The 18,022-nt window shown below is 41.5% G+C and overlaps 1 non-coding gene across 1 annotated transcript; it reads right to left on the bottom strand.

Moving 5' to 3' along the window:
- Positions 1-257: 257 nt before the first annotated feature.
- On the bottom strand, positions 258-332 carry Trnas-cga. Its single transcript has one exon. It is a non-coding gene; the product is annotated as a tRNA-Ser (tRNA).
- Between the last annotated feature and the right edge of the window lie 17,690 nt (positions 333-18,022).

Raw genomic sequence — 18,022 nt, 5'->3', positions numbered from 1 at the left:
TTTACACGGGGAAGAATCATCGGAAAACTGGAAGAAGAAGAAAGTTGACGAGTGTGGACCAGGAGTTTGGTACTGGTCACAGCATTGTTCCTGTGCATAGGGAGCATTCCGAACAACAGGCACTGCTGCCTGGAAGAGAGGAGGTGGTACACCACAGTCACTACAGCAACAGGTAACTGCTACATTGTGCAGCAGGTTAAGAAGCTGGTGCAACTGCAACAACATTCAAGAGAAACTTCCTGGCAGATTAAAACTGTGTGCCGGACCGAGACTCGAACTCGGGACCTTTGCCTTTCGCGGGCAAGCGCTCTACCAACTGAGCTACCCAAGCACGACTGACGCCCCGTCCTCACAGCTTTAATTCCGCCAGTAACTCGTCTCCTACCTTCCAAACATCGCAGAAGCCCTCCTGCACACCTTGGAGAACTAGCTCTCCTGGAAGAAAGGATATTGCGAAGACATGGCTTAGCCACAGCCTGGGGGATGTTTCCAGAATGTGATTTTCACTCTGCAGCGGAGTGTGCGCTGATATGTCGGGGCGTGAGTCGTACTTGGGTAGCTCAGTTGGTAGAGCACTTGCCTGCGAAAGGCAGAAGTCCCGAGTTCGAGTCTCGGTACGGCACACAGTTTTAATCTGCCAGGAAGTTTCATATCAGCGCACACTCCGCTGCAGAGTGAAAATCTCATTCTGGTAACATTCAAGAGGACTGCAAGGTATGCAATCTCATGCTCCACAATGGCACGACGAATGCATGGAGGCTAGTCTCTTTGCCCTGACGACCAGTACCTTGTGTTCCGTTGACACCCGGACTTCTGCGGCACCGCTTGCAATGATGCCGAGAGCATAGGGACTGGACGAACGAGGAAAGTGGTCGAGTGCTCTTCTCGGATGGAAGTAGTTTCAGGTTGTGAGAAGTGATTCTGGCCGTACCCTCGTATGGAGAGAGGTGGGGGCAGGTAATTCATCAGGCAACATTGTCGAATGTGATTGCTTTGGTGGTCCACTTGCTATGGTGTGGGGAGGTGTAATGTTATATAGGTGTATTGACCTCCAGATTTTTTGAACACGGTACACTAACCAGTCAACGTTATTTTGACACTTTACTCCTTTTTCATGTACAGCTTAACAAGATTACATTCTCCCCTGACTTCATTTTTATGGAAGACACTGCGCAACCACATCTAACAGCGCAGATGGAGGTGCTATTGGAACAAGACAATATTCGGAGAATGGACTGGCCTGCCCGTTCCTCCTACTTAAATCCCATCGAGCACATGTGGAATGGGTTGGGGAAACGTATTGTAGTATGACCAGGTGCAGCAATAACAATCCAGCAGCTGTCAACCGCACTCGTGGAGGAATGGAACGCCCTGTCACAAGAACTCCTTACCAACCTTGAGCCCCGGATGGGAGGACGTTGCACAGCACACATTGCCGTCTATTGTGACCAGAATCTTATTAAGAACAGTGCCTTGTTATTTGTAATGCTCATAACGTCGATATGCAGCAGGATTTTAGAACATACACTACTGGCATTAAAGTTGCTACACCACGAAGATGACGTGCTACAGACGCGAAATTTAACCGACCGGTGGCGACACCTACAGCGTGCTGACATGAGGAAAGTTTCCAACCAATTTCTCATACACAAACAGCAGTTGACCGGCGTTGTCTGGTGAAACGTTGTTGTGATGCCTCGTGTAAGGAGGAGAAATGCGTACCATCGCGTTTCCGACTTTGATAAAGGTCGGATTGTAGCCTATCGCGATTGCGGTTTATCGTATCGCGACATTGCTGCTCGCGTTGGTCGAGATCCAATGACTGTTAGCAGAATATGGAACCCGTGCGTTCACGAGGGTAATACAGAACGCCGTGCTCGATCCCAACGGCTTCGTATCACTAGTAGTCGAGATGCCAGGCACCCTATCCGCATGGCTGTAACGCATCGTGCAGCCACGTCTCGATCCCTGAGTCAACAGATGGGGACGTTTGCAAGACAACAGCCATCTGTCCGAACAGTTCGACGAAGTTTGCAGCGGCATGGACTATCAGCTCGGAGACCATGGCTGCGGCTACCCTTGACGCTGCATCACAGACAGGAGCGCCTGCGATGGTGTGCTCAACGACGAAGCTGGGTGCACGAATGGCAAAAAGTCATTTTTTCGGATGAATCCAGGTTCTGTTTACAGCATCATCATGGTCGCATCCGTGTTTGGCGACATCGCGGTGAACGCACATTGGAAGCGTGTATTCGTCATCGCCATACTGGCGTATCACCCGACATGATGGTACGGGGCGCCATTGGTTACACGTCTCGGTCACCTCTTGTTCGCATTGACGGCACTTTGAACAGTGGACGTTACATTTCAGATGTGTTACAACCCGTGGCTCTACCCTTCATTAGATCCCTGCGAAACCCTAAATTGCAGAAGGATAATACACGACCGCGTGCTGGACGTCTAGTACGGGCCTTTCTGGATACAGAAAATGTTCCACTGCTGCCCTGGCCAGCACATTCTCCAGATCTCTCATCGTTTGAAGACGTCTGGTGAATGGTGGCCGAGCAACTGGCTCGTCACAAAACGCCAGTCACTACTCTTGATGAACTGTGGTGTCGTGTTGAAGCTGCATGGGCAGCTTCATCTGTACACGCCATCAAAGCTCTGTTTGACTCAATGCCCAGGCGTATGAAGGCCGTTATTACGGCCAGAGGTGGTTGTTCTGGATACTGATTTTTCAGGATCTATGCACCAAAATTGCGTGAAAATGTAATCACTTGTCAGTTCTAGTATAATATATTTGTCCAATGAATACCCGTTTATTATCTGCATTTCTTCTTGGTGCAGCAATTTTAATGGCCAGTAGTGTTCCAACATAATGAATTAACTCGAAGAAAACGGTCTATTGACATACAGTCAACATGGGTTTAGAAAATATTGTTCCTGTGAAACACAACTAGCTCTTCATTCACATGAAGTGTTGAGTGCTACTGACGAGGGATTTCAGATCGATTCCGTATTTCTGGATTTCCGGAAGGATTTTTACACGCTACCACACAAGCGGTTATAGGAAATAGCGCGTTTATGGAATATCGTCTCAGTTATGTGACTGGATTTGTGATTTCCTGTCAGAGAGGTCACAGTTCGTAGTAATTGACGGAAAGTCATCGAGTAAAACAGAAGTGATTTCTAGCATTCCCCAAGGTATTGTTATAGGCCCTTTGCTGTTCCTTATCTATATAAATCTATCTCCAAATAATTGGAGGGAATCCGAGCAGCCGTCTTCGGTTGTTTGCAGATGAGGCTGTCGTTTATCGACTAATAAAGTCATCAGAAGATCAAAACAAACTGCAAAACGATTTAGAAAAGCTATCTGCATGGTGTGAAAAGTGGAAATGTCCCCTAAATAACGAAAAGTGTGAGGTCATCCACATGAGTGCTAAAAGTGTAAGTAGGCTGTTTATGTTTTCTCTATGTAAGTAGGCTGTTTATGTTTTCTTATTGGCAACGTTACGTAGCGCTCAATATGAAAATCACTGGCTGTGCTGTGTGCAGTCTGTGGCTGCTTTGCATTGTTGTAATACTCGCCATTGTAGTGTTAGGCAGCTGGCTGTGAACAGCGCGTAGCGTTGCGCAGTTGGAGGTGAGCCGCCAGCAGTAGTGGATGTGGGGAGAGAGATGGCGGAGTTTTGAAATTTGTCATGAACTGCTATATTTATATATGATGATATCAAGGTAAATACATTGTTTGTTCTCTATTAATATCTTTCATTTCCTAACTATCCCTATCAGTAGTTAGTGCCTTCCATAGTTTGAATCTTTTATTTAGCTGGCAGTAGTGGCGCTCGCTGTATTGCAGTAGCTTGAGCAGCGAAGATTTTTGTGAGGTAAGTGATTTGTGAAAGGTAATAGTTTAATGTTAGTCAGGGCCATTCTTTTGTAGGGAATTTTGAAAGTCAGATTGCGTTGCGCTAACTAAATATTGTGTGTCAGTTTAAGCACAGTCATGTATAAATTGTTCAAAGGGGAAGTTTCATATGTCGACCCTTAGCCTAGGATACCTCACTGGAATCTTTTGATTTTTCTTGTAGTTTGTGTAATTAGTGTAGATTTTGTTTATTGCTAGCGCGTAATTGTAGAGAAAATCTCCTTTGTAGTTGCAGTCTTTGATTGTTGTACAGTAAAACAGGTGTGGCATGCATGTAGATTTGCACCAAGTATTTCGCAGCTGCAATTAACTAGATATTATTTTCAGTGCTATGTTAATGTGTTCCCCTATTTTTGCTCTTCAAATTGTGTTCTTCTGTGTTGTCGTGTGAAATACGGTGACAATAATGGCGTGTGAAAAACGTAACACTAGCCTCCAAAGTAAACTGAGAAATAATAGTGACGACGAGCGTGGCTTATCAGCACCACTGTGTAGTGAATTAACAGACGTTCCAAGTAGTAATTTGGTAACTGTGCATAGGGAAATGGAGCGGGCGGTAAATAATGGTGTAGACAGTGAAACAGGTAGTGAACAGGGAAGCATTATCGATCGATCGGTCGGCAACAGCTCGGCTCAGGAATCCGAAATGACAGGACACAATTTTACAAATACTGTAGATTCAGGTTTTGCGTCCTCACCGTTTTCTCAAATAAGTCAAGACACATTTTCAGCTTGTCAAAATGTGAATGTTGCCGGCGCAAATGCACTGCCGAAAAGAGTAGAGGAACAGATTCGAGACACTAATGCATTGTTATTACAACTAATGCAACAAATGGAACAAAATCAGAGACAAACACAGCAAAAGCTGCAAAAGTTAGACACAATGGAACAAAATCTTAAAAAGTTAGACATAATGGAACAAAATCTTCAAAAGTTAGACTCATTGGAGCAAACTATTGAACAAACACGTGAGGATTTAACTACTGAGTTACATAACATTGAATCGAAATGTCAAAAAGTCTGTAATGACGTAAAAACACAAATTTGTGAGCATTTTCAACCTATTTTTTCGCGGCATGAAAATGCATTACAGAATCACGAAGCAGCCATAAAAGAACTGCAAATTATTGTTCATGAAAATCATGAGACCTTGTGGGCTAAAATTGACTCTGTTGCATTTACCGATTCGGTTACGCAACTTGCAATAACTCAGGAAAACTTAAAGGACACAGTAGATTCGATTTCAACACAAATGGACACTCTGAAACTTGGTTCAGAGAAACACACTGAGGAAATGTGTTCACTATCGGAGAAAGTAGCCGAACTTTCGGAACAGGTCACTAACTTATCTACAAAGGTAGATGATGATCTGAATGACACAAGACCTGTAGCCTTCACTGACACAGAAGAGTATGAACAAATTAGAAAATTCAAACAGAATCAAAATCAAATCAATACACAGTACAAAAGAGAAATCCGGGAAGTACAAGATCAGCTGACACAGGTAATTCAAGAATTACGTATTTCAGAGGATACTCGCGCCCCAATACGGGAAGAGGGACACAGAAATACGGAACAGCCACAAAATAATAACACAGGGCATTTCGGAAGTTATGAAAGAAATTGGCAATGTGCACCGAATTTTGATATGGAACGGCCGCCACGACCTAACAATGACCGATATGCGACTCGCCGACATGATGATTTTGACTATAAGCTGTTCATTACTACACGTAAATTCAAAACATTTAAGAATTCTGGCAACGACATTCATCCACAAGCATGGCTCCATCAATTCTCGCATTGTTTTCCTCCCAACTGGTCGTTAGAACACAGATTAGAATTTATGTGTGGCTACTTGGAGAATGAACCAGCTGTAAGAATGCGATCGGTAATTCACGATTGCCACAGTGAAGGAGAGTTTTACCATGCCTTCCTCTCAGCATATTTGTCTCAAGCCACACAAGACCGAGTAAAACATAGCATCATAATGATGAAACGTTTCGAACAATCTGAATTTTCCAGTCTTATGAAATATTTTGAAGACATGTTGCATAAGAATCAATATCTTTCAAACCCATACAGCCCCTCAGAACTCATCCGCATTTGCTTACTCAAATTACCTGAACATTTACGACATATTATTTTGGCAGGACGTTGCAAAGACGACATTGAAGCTTTTCAGGGACTGTTACAAGAACTGGAAAGTGACACTGACAGTGGCGGGATGCGAAAACAGGAAAACAATCACTACAGGTCACATACGTCACAATTCCGTGACGACAGAAACAATAACTGGACACGACAAGGCTATTCTTACAACGCAAATCGTGACCAAAACAGACACCACCCGTATGACAACCGTTGGCAGAGTAGTAATAATTACAGGGAAAGATCACCTCTCCGCGGTTATGACTATCACAGAGACAATCAGAGAAACAGGCAATATGGGAACCAAAATAATTATTATCAAGGGAGACAGAATAACTTTAGACGCAACGGTCCAACGCGCAGTTACGACTCAGGGAGAAATTCTCCATCACATGACCGACAAACAAGAAACTATGTAAACTACCGACAAAACGACAGACGTGAATTTCATCAGAACTGGCGGGATTCTAACAGAGCTGGGCCCTCTCGGCAAGGCGAATTCGTAGAAGTTAGGTCTCCTAATCCCAATAACAACGCGCGCCAACAAAGAGACAGACAATGACTCGCGCCGCAGGCACCCACGTGCGCCGGCTGGCTCAGAGAAAAATAACATAGACGCTAACCTTGTGAAAAAATCCAGTATTCTTTACCGATGTATACACATGTCAATTGCTTTGAAGTTGAAACTCTGTGCACTAGGAAGAGTAAAGGTTTACACCACATTTCACATGTAAAACCGTTTATTGAAAGATAATCTGCTTTTTAACTTTTTCTTTGCCATAAAACTTTTCAATTCACATTACTAATATGCTTTGTCAGACTTAGAATCTGTTAACATACAACAATGTTTGAAGTCAAATATCCAATCAAGAACCAAGAGAACTTATTTAAACAGAAATGACGAATGCATTGTTACAGTGAACAGACGTCACAGTGTTATTGTGTGTGTACATTCTTGCTTGTTTGTTGCACGATTACGTAACGACTATAAGGCTCACATACTTAGAACATTTACTGGTACTGCTAATGAGATTTTAATGCAACATTTTGGTTTACTTGAAAATATATTCTGGATTTAAAGTACTTTCTGTGAGATACCAGACGCCACAGTGGTTAGTTTATGTGACAGCTACACGGTTTTATCACGACGCTACTAATAAGTGACAATTTACAGTGTTGCTTTTGCGATGTATCTGTTTTATATCTGCACAGTTGTCTGAATTCTTCTGGGAAGAAAAACATGTTTTAGTAGTAACTTTTGTGGTATAGCAACAATGAGACAGCCTTTTTCGTGGCACAACCATACGTTACTGTACAGTACTTTCTTCATCACGCCAATAAGCGTAATAACTAAGATATCTATACGCAAAGCATTTCACTTTTGTTTATCATGAGGTAAGTACATTGACTTCTGCAGAACTTAGCTTTCGGAGGACGATAATTACGACACTTCCACAGAATTATCTTACAGCAAGACGCACATTTAGCGCTACAGGACACGCATTTGAGTGATTAATTTTGTACTTAAAACATTTATTTTTTAAGATATTTGAAGTACAATGATACAAAGATTTTCCGTAATAATTTCATTCCATTGTTGTAATCTGTAACACCTGAGGGTATAATTACATTAATCCTCAGGGGGGTACAAGCTTACTTTGTGTACCATGTGTTTGGCAAGCAGAAGGAGCCCTAGCTAATATGGTATTTGCTTATACAACTTTACACATCGGTACCATATTTCTCTAACACAAAAATTACCCAGCTATCTGATCATTTAACTGAGAGATAAACATTTTTTTACTACGTCAGTGACAGATGTTTACGCAATTACACAGTTGGATAACTTCACACTTATGAAACTGTATTTTTCTGTACTTTATAAACTGTTCATATTTTTTTCGGAATCATTGTGATACTAGGAGAGCTTTGAATGATGTATTTGGTAAGGGAGCATGATTTTAAAGTACGTTTGAGGAAGATGACACTATTGAAATGAGCAGAGAATTTTTTTTAGGTTTTGAAATTATTGCAGAAAGCTACGACGTTTTTGAGATTTGACTGAGGTGTTATGATGATATTATTACGACGACGATGTGTATTATACTGTTGAGGTACGTTTATGATTAATAAGATGATGATACCGTATATGAGGTGTTTGATTATGCTACGTATTTCTTATGATGAAATACTGAAGAAGTGTCGACGAATAAGGTAAGGAATAATGAGTAGTGATTAGGGACTCTGATTTGTGAAAAAGGTTGTTGGAAACCAAGAATCGTACTTTAAGAGTTATGAAATGTGTGTATATGAGTGAATGTATCACAATGCTGGCGAAAATATTTTGGACACTGTTATATTTATAGGGTTTTGTTTCTACAGATTTGCAACGCTAATTCTTGACCTGTGAAATATTTTTATGTGAGACTGTCACTGTAGTGGAAACTGCTGTCGTAAATATTTCTGTAAGAAAGTTAAGTGACCACCTGCACGTAATGCGTCGCGGGCACCCACCTGGGCGACAGCCGCCCGAAAAAAAGCCATTAGCCTTTCAGCGGCACATGCAGGAAAAAAAAAATGGGGAGGCCATTATAATGACAAGTGTCTTTCTACGAGAGTTGAGAGCTACTGACTTATGAAATGTCACATGACTATTGAATTATATTTTTATGCTTTGCTTTTCGTAGTTGCTTATTTCACTTGATATCTGGTTTCCAGCTGTGATGCAGCATTGCTTTTATAAAATAAAATGCATTTGCTAATGTGAACACTTTCTGTTAACAGATCTATTAAATAATTTTGTAATCCACATTCTTTAAAAAAAAAAGGAGCACTTGGAAAGGAAAGAACAATAAGAAGGGACTAGTAACAGTAACTGGACACATAATTTTCTTTTCAAGTACATGGTAATATTTTTTTTACAATAAGTTCTTGTGGTGCACCACTTTAATTACTTAGACATAAAGATGTGATTGTACATTTCCCTTATCTGCATTGTTATCTTTACTGTAATATTTTTTCTGCTTGAGCTATGTCATGTTTAGATATAAGTTATTTCTGCTGCTATTTGCCAGGCATAGTGCTACTAAATTTCACTTTGTATTACTCTGTTACGCTAGTTTTACTATTGTTTTATTTTTTTTGTTGCTGCACATTGGCTCATATTAGTTGTAATTTTGCATTTTATCTGTTAATTTAGATTTGCTGCTGCTTGCTTTGCAAATTGGCATTTTTTTGTCATTGCTGTTTGTGATAATTTGTTATGTGATGCTGCATTGCCTCGTCCCTTAGTTTAGCATCTGAGCTCAGTAGATTTAAGTTAGCTTAAGAGGGGGTAGCCTCTAAGAGAACGAGTTTCGGTGAATTGGAAGAAATGCATTGAGAAGTTATACAAAAAAAAAGTACAGAAAACAGGTTTAGGTAGGATTTTCTTGGAAATAAATGTTGAGGTGAGAAATGTGTGAACATATAAATACAGAAAGCATGCTTAGATAGAATTTTTTTGGTGGAAACAAAGGATGAAATAAGAGGAAAGATATATGAAGTTTTGGGTTGGACTGCAGTACCAAATGTTACACTGAAAACGAACCCTATCCTTTCCTATTGGTGTTATCCCACTATGTGTTTGTGTACCCTTGTGTAGTTGTTTTCTTCCTGTCTCTGTGTAGTTTCATAGAATTTTTTCCTCTTTTAATATTAAGCTACATTCACTATGATGAGGAATACTGTTATCCTCAAATATATTTGGCATTAATAATATGTTATTTACTTTGTAAAGATATTAGACATTATTCATTCTGTTTAAATGCTCATGTGTGAAGTTGATGTTTCGCAAGTTATTCTGATCTTCTATGTATGTACTCATGTCATAATTCCTGTAACACTGATGTATATGTCTATTTCTATTCTTTTGTAAAGCCTGTACTACAAATGTTATCTATATTGTTATGTTTTTCATGATGTATTTTGTACCTTTATTGTATTCTTATGTTATAAAATTGTAATTGTCACCAGTTCATGATATTATTAACTTGTTAGTTACATTTCACTGCACACGTTTCTGTTGGTCATAGTATATGGACAATATGTGAGAAGTTGGGACTGTTAGTGTTTGCACGTGTGTTAATAATTCAGCAAGGGACTGGATAACAGCATTGCTGGTTCTAAAGACAATTCCAAAAACTTTGTGAGTGCACAAGTGGTGGTTTATGGACTTGCTACATTGTCCGCAAGACTCTTCGATGGTGATTGTGCACCTGCACATTTGCAACAGATGGCTGCTGGCCGTCTCTACCAGGACTACAGTGGGTCTGCATCTTTGATGGCCCACCAATTGCTACAAGGACTGCAGTGGGTCTGCACCTCTGGTGGCCCACCAATACCACAATCTCTACCAGGACTCCAGTGGGTCTGCTCTGTGATGACCTACCTACCAATATTCTTCATAACTTCGAATGACTCTGTTGTGGGTTTGCTCCATTGTGGCCCATTACCTGTCAGCATGTCAAGAGTCAGCACTGTCTTTCCGTTGGAAGGACAACACTACTTCTTCAAGACGGCATGGAAATCCACTACTTCCGTGTGCATTGTCTTTTACTGCTCAGACTTTGAGAAAAGAAACGGCAGTTTCACTGTGATGAATGATCAGGACTGTCTTTATAGACTGTGAGAAAATTTGAGCTTTTGACCAACATAATATCAATAAGTGTGTGCATTTGATTTCTTTGTTATTGTAATTATGAAAAATTTTATCAAATCATTATTGGCCACTGCCCAAAAAAAAATTGTAAAATTTTTTTGTGGGGAGCATGGGGGCTATGTAAGTAGGCTGTTTATGTTTTCTCTATGTAAGTAGGCTGTTTATGTTTTCTTATTGGCAACGTTACGTAGCGCTCAATATGAAAATCACTGGCTGTGCTGTGTGCAGTCTGTGGCTGCTTTGCATTGTTGTAATACTCGCCATTGTAGTGTTAGGCAGCTGGCTGTGAACAGCGCGTAGCGTTGCGCAGTTGGAGGTGAGCCGCCAGCAGTGGTGGATGTGGGGAGAGAGATGGCGGAGTTTTGAAATTTGTCATGAACTGCTATATTTATATATGATGATATCAAGGTAAATACATTGTTTGTTCTCTATTAATATCTTTCATTTCCTAACTATCCCTATCAGTAGTTAGTGCCTTCCATAGTTTGAATCTTTTATTTAGCTGGCAGTAGTGGCGCTCGCTGTATTGCAGTAGCTTGAGCAGCGAAGATTTTTGTGAGGTAAGTGATTTGTGAAAGGTAATAGTTTAATGTTAGTCAGGGCCATTCTTTTGTAGGGAATTTTGAAAGTCAGATTGCGTTGCGCTAACTAAATATTGTGTGTCAGTTTAAGCACAGTCATGTATAAATTGTTCAAAGGGGAAGTTTCAAAAGGAACTCGTTAAACTTCGGTTACACGATAAATCAGTCTAATCTAAAAGCCGTAAATTCAACTAAATACCTAGGTATTACAATTATGAACAACTTAAATTGGAAAGAACACATAGAAAATGTTGTGGGGAAGGCTAACCAAAGACTGCTTTTTATTGGCAGGACACTCCGTCCTCTTTTAGAATCCTTACCAGATAGGACTGACGGAGTACATCGAAAAAATTCAAAGAAAGGCAGCACGTTTTGTATTATCGCGAAATATGGAAGAGTAGTGTCACAGAAATGATACAGGATTTGGGCTGGAAATCATTAAAAGAAAGTCGTTTTTAGTTGCGACGGAATCTTCTCACGAAATTCCAATCACCAACTGTCTCCTCCGAATGCGAAAATATTTTGTTGACACCGACCTACATAGGGAGGAACGATCACCACGATAAATTAAGCGAAATCAGAGCTCGTACGGAAAGGTATAGGCGTTCATTCTATCCGTGCTCTATACGAGATTGGAATAATAGAGAACTGTGAAGGTGGTTCGATGAAACCTCTGCCAGGCACTTGTATGTTATTTGCAGGGTATCCATGTAGATGTAGACGTAGGGGAGCGTTGTAAATCGTGGTGACTTCCCTGCAATTATGAAAGTGTCATTTCTTTTCGTCTCATTGTGTATTTCATTTAGTGACATTCTGTGCTGTACAGCAGCAGTTCTTTTTATGTGCGGTCCAAATTTGATCAAGCTATGTTACTTGGCAGAGAGTCACCATGCGAAATCACTTTGTTCCTTAAAATTTGCACGCGAGTGTATGATGGCGCCCCGAACGGCGAAAGAGCCCGGTGTGGGTGTGTCGCGGACTGGACGCCGTGTCACTCAGGGCCCGGAGCGGGTATAAGCGCCAGTGGTGGGTGAGTGGCGCCAGCGCCAACGCTTTTAGTAAACACGGGCCCCCCGCAGACGCAGATAACCCGCGACCCCTGATAAGCCACAGCTGGCCGCGCCGTTGCGTCAGCTTAGCAACCTGATGGAGCGAGTTTCATCACGGCTCGGCGACACTCTTGCGTCACCACGCCTTGTCCTGTTGCCGAGCGACATACTCTGCGCTCCTAAATTTGTACCCCGCTTATCCGAGCCGTGATTATAATGAGCTAGTTTATCATTTCCGAGATATTTAATGCTGGAAACTCAAAAGTTTCCTACGTCTTTTAGGGTACATTTATGCTGGTGCTTCGCTGCCCACTGCTGCCCATCGCTAGTCACGCAGTCATCTATAAGGGTTGAACAAAAATATGGACGCTCAGCAAGAAATGCATGTTTGAACGTAAGTGTAGATGACAGAAAAGCCGGCAGGTTGCACTGTTTATAGCATCGCTTCTTGAAAAAAGTAATGTAAATCAACTTATCGATATGTAACTACAACGTTATACGTGCTCATAGAATTGTAATTACTATTATCTTTGTATCGTAGTATGTAAGAAAAAGCTTTATTTGTTTCACGTTCTTGTCTTCTCCTTTGTCTTCTGTGTCTGGATGGTTCTGATGTCCTGTCTGACGGTCGCATATAGATCTCGGTCTGTAAATAATTATTTCAATTGTATGTAGTGTCACGATAATTTTTGTTAAATATATATGCAAATAGCTTGGTAGTATGTGTTTTTTGTTAGTAGCACAAAGCACGTTCTCTGACGCGTAATTATCATTTACGTAATAATTAAATGTTGCCCTGGCCATTTTGTGTAAGTCCATTGTAGCAGTGACGCCATTGGTGCCAAAAAATGGTAAAACTATTTTAATACTCATTTAATTGCAAAAAGTATTAAAGACAATAATCTAAAAAATGCAGAACGGCGTCTTGTAAAGTTTTTCATTTCTTTTTGTAGGCCAGAGGTACAGTTTTATTGAAAACAATTATTTCAATTGTATACGCTGCCGTTGCACATAGGCAGGTGTACTGGAGCATCAAGCCTCACAGACAAAAATAAATAATTAATTGAGTATTATATTTAGTTTGCTTATCGCGTAACATTAAAGAAAGATATTTTTTTAATCCATCGTGAGTAAGACGGATGTCTTCACGTTGGAATACGTATGATTTTCCCGGCGTTAGCGCCATGAGAAAATTTAGCCTTGGCTCTTAACGAACATAAAAGATTTTTTAACAAAACATTTCATCCCAAATTTAACATGATATTTTATTTCATTCACTTTTTAAAAAAGTTACTCGATATGTTGTATTTGAACCCAGCGGCACCTGTGCAAAGTTCTCAGTATGTTGCGAATGTCAGTCGTGGTCAGAATAGTATTTTGTGTAGTTATGCGCTACGTCGGGACTGAGTGAATTCGAACGTGAGCAAATGTTTGGTGTTCTATGGCGGGAATACAGAAGTACTAGTAACTTAGGAATGAAATAAATAGAAGCGCAGGGATCAAAAGGCGAAATAGCTGCAGGAAAAATGTGAAGAAATCGAAAAAGAAATGATCGTCGGAAGGAATGACTCAGCATACAGAAAATCTTCCGTGAAATTAAAAGCAAGGGCTGTAACATTAAGAGTGCACTGGGAATTCCACTGTTAAATGCATAGGAGAAGGCGAATAGGTGGAAAGACTACACTGAAGGCCTCTATGACGGGGAGGGCTTGTTTGTTGAGGTGTTAGAAGAAGAAACAGAACTCGATATAGAAGAGATAGGGGAGCAAGTATTGGAATCAGTATTTAAACAGTCATTGGAAGACTTAAAAGGCAGAAGGGTTAGAACACATTCCGTCGGAATTTCTAAAATCATTGTGGGAAGTAGCAACAAAACGACTATTCACGTTCGTGTGTAGAATGTATGAGACTAACGATATATCGTCAGACTTTCGGAAAAAAATTCTCTCCTTTATTCCGAACATAGCAATAGCAGACAAGTGTGAGAATTAGCGTGCAATCAAATTTAAAATCACACAGATCGTCAGGAAATACTTTTCTTGGTCAGCCCAGTCAGCCTCGATTTGCCAGCAGCTTGTCTGCATGTTCACAGTTGCGAAATTCTTTGCTTCCTTAGGTAGTCTAGGTTGTCATCAGTGTGCGGCTTTGTTCAGTCATTGGTAGTCAACACAGAGACCCATATGCCGTCCTTCGTCTTCACAAGAACCACGGGAGGAGACCGTGGCTCTCTTAAGGTTCAATGGCGTCATCTTGTAGCATCTTCTCCAGTTCCTGATTATCCGTCATTCCACCGCGAGCGCAGGATAAATAGTGAATGATCCCCAATGTTTCATGGGGTTTTACCATGGGCCGCTTCGTCTATCTTTTCTCCACTATGGATTTGAAAGCATCTTGAAATTTACGCATAGTGGCTATCACTTGCTGATGTTGTTCCTCAGGTAGTTCCATAATGGCTTCTCCTGTCTGTAGTGGTATCTGAGAACTATTCTTCATCGATGACACGAAGCTGCCCGTCCTGGACTTGTTCCACTGTCTTTGTACACGAACCCTTGGCAAAGAGTTGTGACTGCTTGTGCCAATGAGTGATCCAAAGTATTCCTTGAACACCTTCAACGCGTACGACGGTCGGTGTGATGTAGATTTCTTTTGTGAGCCTAAGTGGCTTTTTGCAACCGACGAAAGCTTCGCAATTTAACTGAGCATCTCTGTTGACTGCTGGAACTTACCTCGTTAATGATGGTGGGATAACAGGGTCTTCAATGGAAAACAATAGTTCAGAGAAATCTTTGTTACGTGTGCTTACTGGTATAGCTTCATCAATCTGGAGCTCTGGTCTTCCACTGTGTGCGACTGCGTAAGGAAACAACGTTACATCTAAATTTTCGTATTGTGTTTTCAATGTCTGAGCCAACGGCCTTGCCGCATTAGTAACACCGGTTCCCGTCAGATCACCGGAGTTAAGCGCTGTCGGGCTGAGGTAGCACTTGGATGGGTGGGGTGACCATCCAGTCTGCCGAGCGCTGTTGGCAAGCGGGGTGCACTCAGCCTTTGTGAGGCAAACTCAGGAGCTACTTGATTGAGAAGTAGCGGCTCCGGTCTCGTAAACTGCTGACTACATGCCCCTCCGTATCCGCATCCAGTGACGCCTATGGGCTGAGGATGACACGGCAGTCGGTCGGTACCGATGGGCCTTCTAAGGCCTGTTCGGATGGAGTTTAGTTTTTTTAGTTAGTTGTCAATATTTGCTATAATTTATTAATAATCATTTAAATATGAGTAAGGGGAGATAAATGTTATAAAATGATTATGAAAGTGTGTTGTGATTAGAAATCGAACCCTTCTGTTTCAACTTATGTATTTAATACAGTCTCCTTCTGAGGAAGCACTAATTTATTATAATGGAAAGAGTGATATTCAGCTAACGAAACTAGGGAGCCATTTGGCCTGTGAACTAACATGTTTCTTCCCTGATCTTTTCCATTTCTGGGACGCCTTTTACTGTCGAGAAATGCGCGGTAGACAAACCCCGAGGACGTTTCCAGAATGAGGTTTTCACTATGCAGCGGAGTGTGCGCTTATATGAAACTACCTGACAAATTAAAACTGTGTGCTGGACCGGGACTCGAACTCGAGACCTTTGCCTGTCGCGGGCAAGTGCTCTACCAACTGAGCTACCCAAGCACTACACACGACCCGTCCTCACAGCTTCAATTCTGCCAGTACCTCGTCTCCTACCTTCCAAACTTTACAGAAGCTCTTCTGCCAACCTTGCAGAAGTAGCACTTCTGGAAGAAAGGATATTGCGGAGACATGGCTTAGCTTCTGTGAAGTTTGGAAGGTAGGAGACGAGGTACTGGCAGAATTGAATCTGTGGGGACAGGTTGTGAGTCGTGTTTGGGTAGCTCAGTTGGTAGAGCACTTGCCTGCGAAAGGCAAAGGTCCCGAGTTCGAGTCTCGGTCAGGTACACAGTTTTAATCTGTCTGGAAGTTTCGTACCAGAGGACGTTGTCGGTATGGGGTTAAAAATGGCCTTGTCGTTTTTGTTTATGGAACCCCTTTGCTTTGGAACGAGGAGTACGACAGACAGAATGAAGTGGAAAAGTGTACAGCTAGCAGTAGTCGAGTGAAGTCATAGAATGGTGCACTCGTTATGATTTTAACATAAGTGCATTTTATGGAGGAAGGGTGTGGTGTCACCGTCAGACACCACACTTGCTAGGTGGTAGCCTTTAAATCGGCCGCGGTCCGTTAGTATACGTCGGACCCGCGTGTCGCCACTGTAAGTGATAGCAGACCGAGCGCCACCACACGGCAGGTCTAGAGAGACGTCCTGGCACTCGCCCCAGTTGTACAGCCGACGTTCATAGCAATGGTTCACTGACAAATACGCTCTCATTTGCCGAGACGATAGTTAGCATAGCCTTCAGCTACATTTGCTACGACCTAGCAAGGCGCCGTATTCAATTGATATTTATTATGTGAAGCATGTATCATCAAGAGCGATGTTCTACAATTGTGGATTAAAGTTAAGTATTATATCAACTACTTACTTTATTTGCTACTATTAATTCCTTTAACTGTTCCAGACCTCACGCCAGTCAGCGCGTAATTAAACGCGTGCATTTCGGCCTCCTCTAGAAAAACAGTGTTGGCTCTTCTGCCAACACTACAAAGGGGATGATGAGTACAAGGTTGTTCTGAAAAGTAATGGCTCCGAATTTTTTTGTGAAAACTCTTGAAACTTTTTAAAATAAAACAAACGTTATTAATATTCTAAATCTTTCTATGTCTTCATATTTATTCTTACGTAGTCACCCTGACGAAGTGACGACGAACATATTCCTCCCAACGAGAGACCAGTTTGTTAATACTGTCACTGTAGAATGTTTGACTTTGTTGATTGGAGCCACAGGCTCATCTGCTAGTACCGCTTCACCACTATCAAAGTTTAGTCCTCGAAACTGTTCAATAAGTTTTGCAAACAGATGAAATTCAGATGGGTCCAAGTCGGGGCTGTATGGAGGATGACTGATGACAGTGAATCCAACGTCTCGGAGTCTCAGCCCTCGTGTATGGTCTGGCGTTGTCGTGAGGCAGGAGAGGCTGCTCCAAGTGTGGACGAACTCGATTACAGCACGCTGTGTCTCACACAGTTACGTTACACGCCGTCACGTTACACACTACAGTTCGGAGACCTTTAGCGGCAGAGATCGGCAAATATGTAGTCAAGAAGAATAAAGATGTAGGATGTTAATAACGATAGTTTATTTAAAAAGTTTTAAGAATTTTTACATAAAAATTTCGGAGACGTTACTTCTCAGTACGTCCTCGTACTTTTGCAGTAATAAGACGTCTCATGTAAATTGTGGCCTTGAGTGCAAAATATTTCCAGGCAAAGTTATGATCCAGCAAGAAATGTGCCATCTTACTTGAAGAGTGGTTCCTAGAGGTAGACAATATGTCGTGTTTGGTTTGGTAAAACAGACTGTGGTTATTGTGATTTTGGTTTAATAACAAGCATCAACTATATGTATATACGAGGGCAGTTCAATAAGTAATGCAACACATTTTTTTTCTCGGCCAACTTTGGTTGAAAATACCGGAAAGTTCTTGT

Source organism: Schistocerca americana, chromosome 2 (assembly GCF_021461395.2).
Source record: "Schistocerca americana isolate TAMUIC-IGC-003095 chromosome 2, iqSchAmer2.1, whole genome shotgun sequence".
NCBI lineage: Eukaryota > Metazoa > Arthropoda > Insecta > Orthoptera > Acrididae > Schistocerca > Schistocerca americana.
The sequence above is the reverse complement of the archived record's forward strand: the minus strand, read 5'-3'. Positions and strand labels throughout refer to the sequence as shown.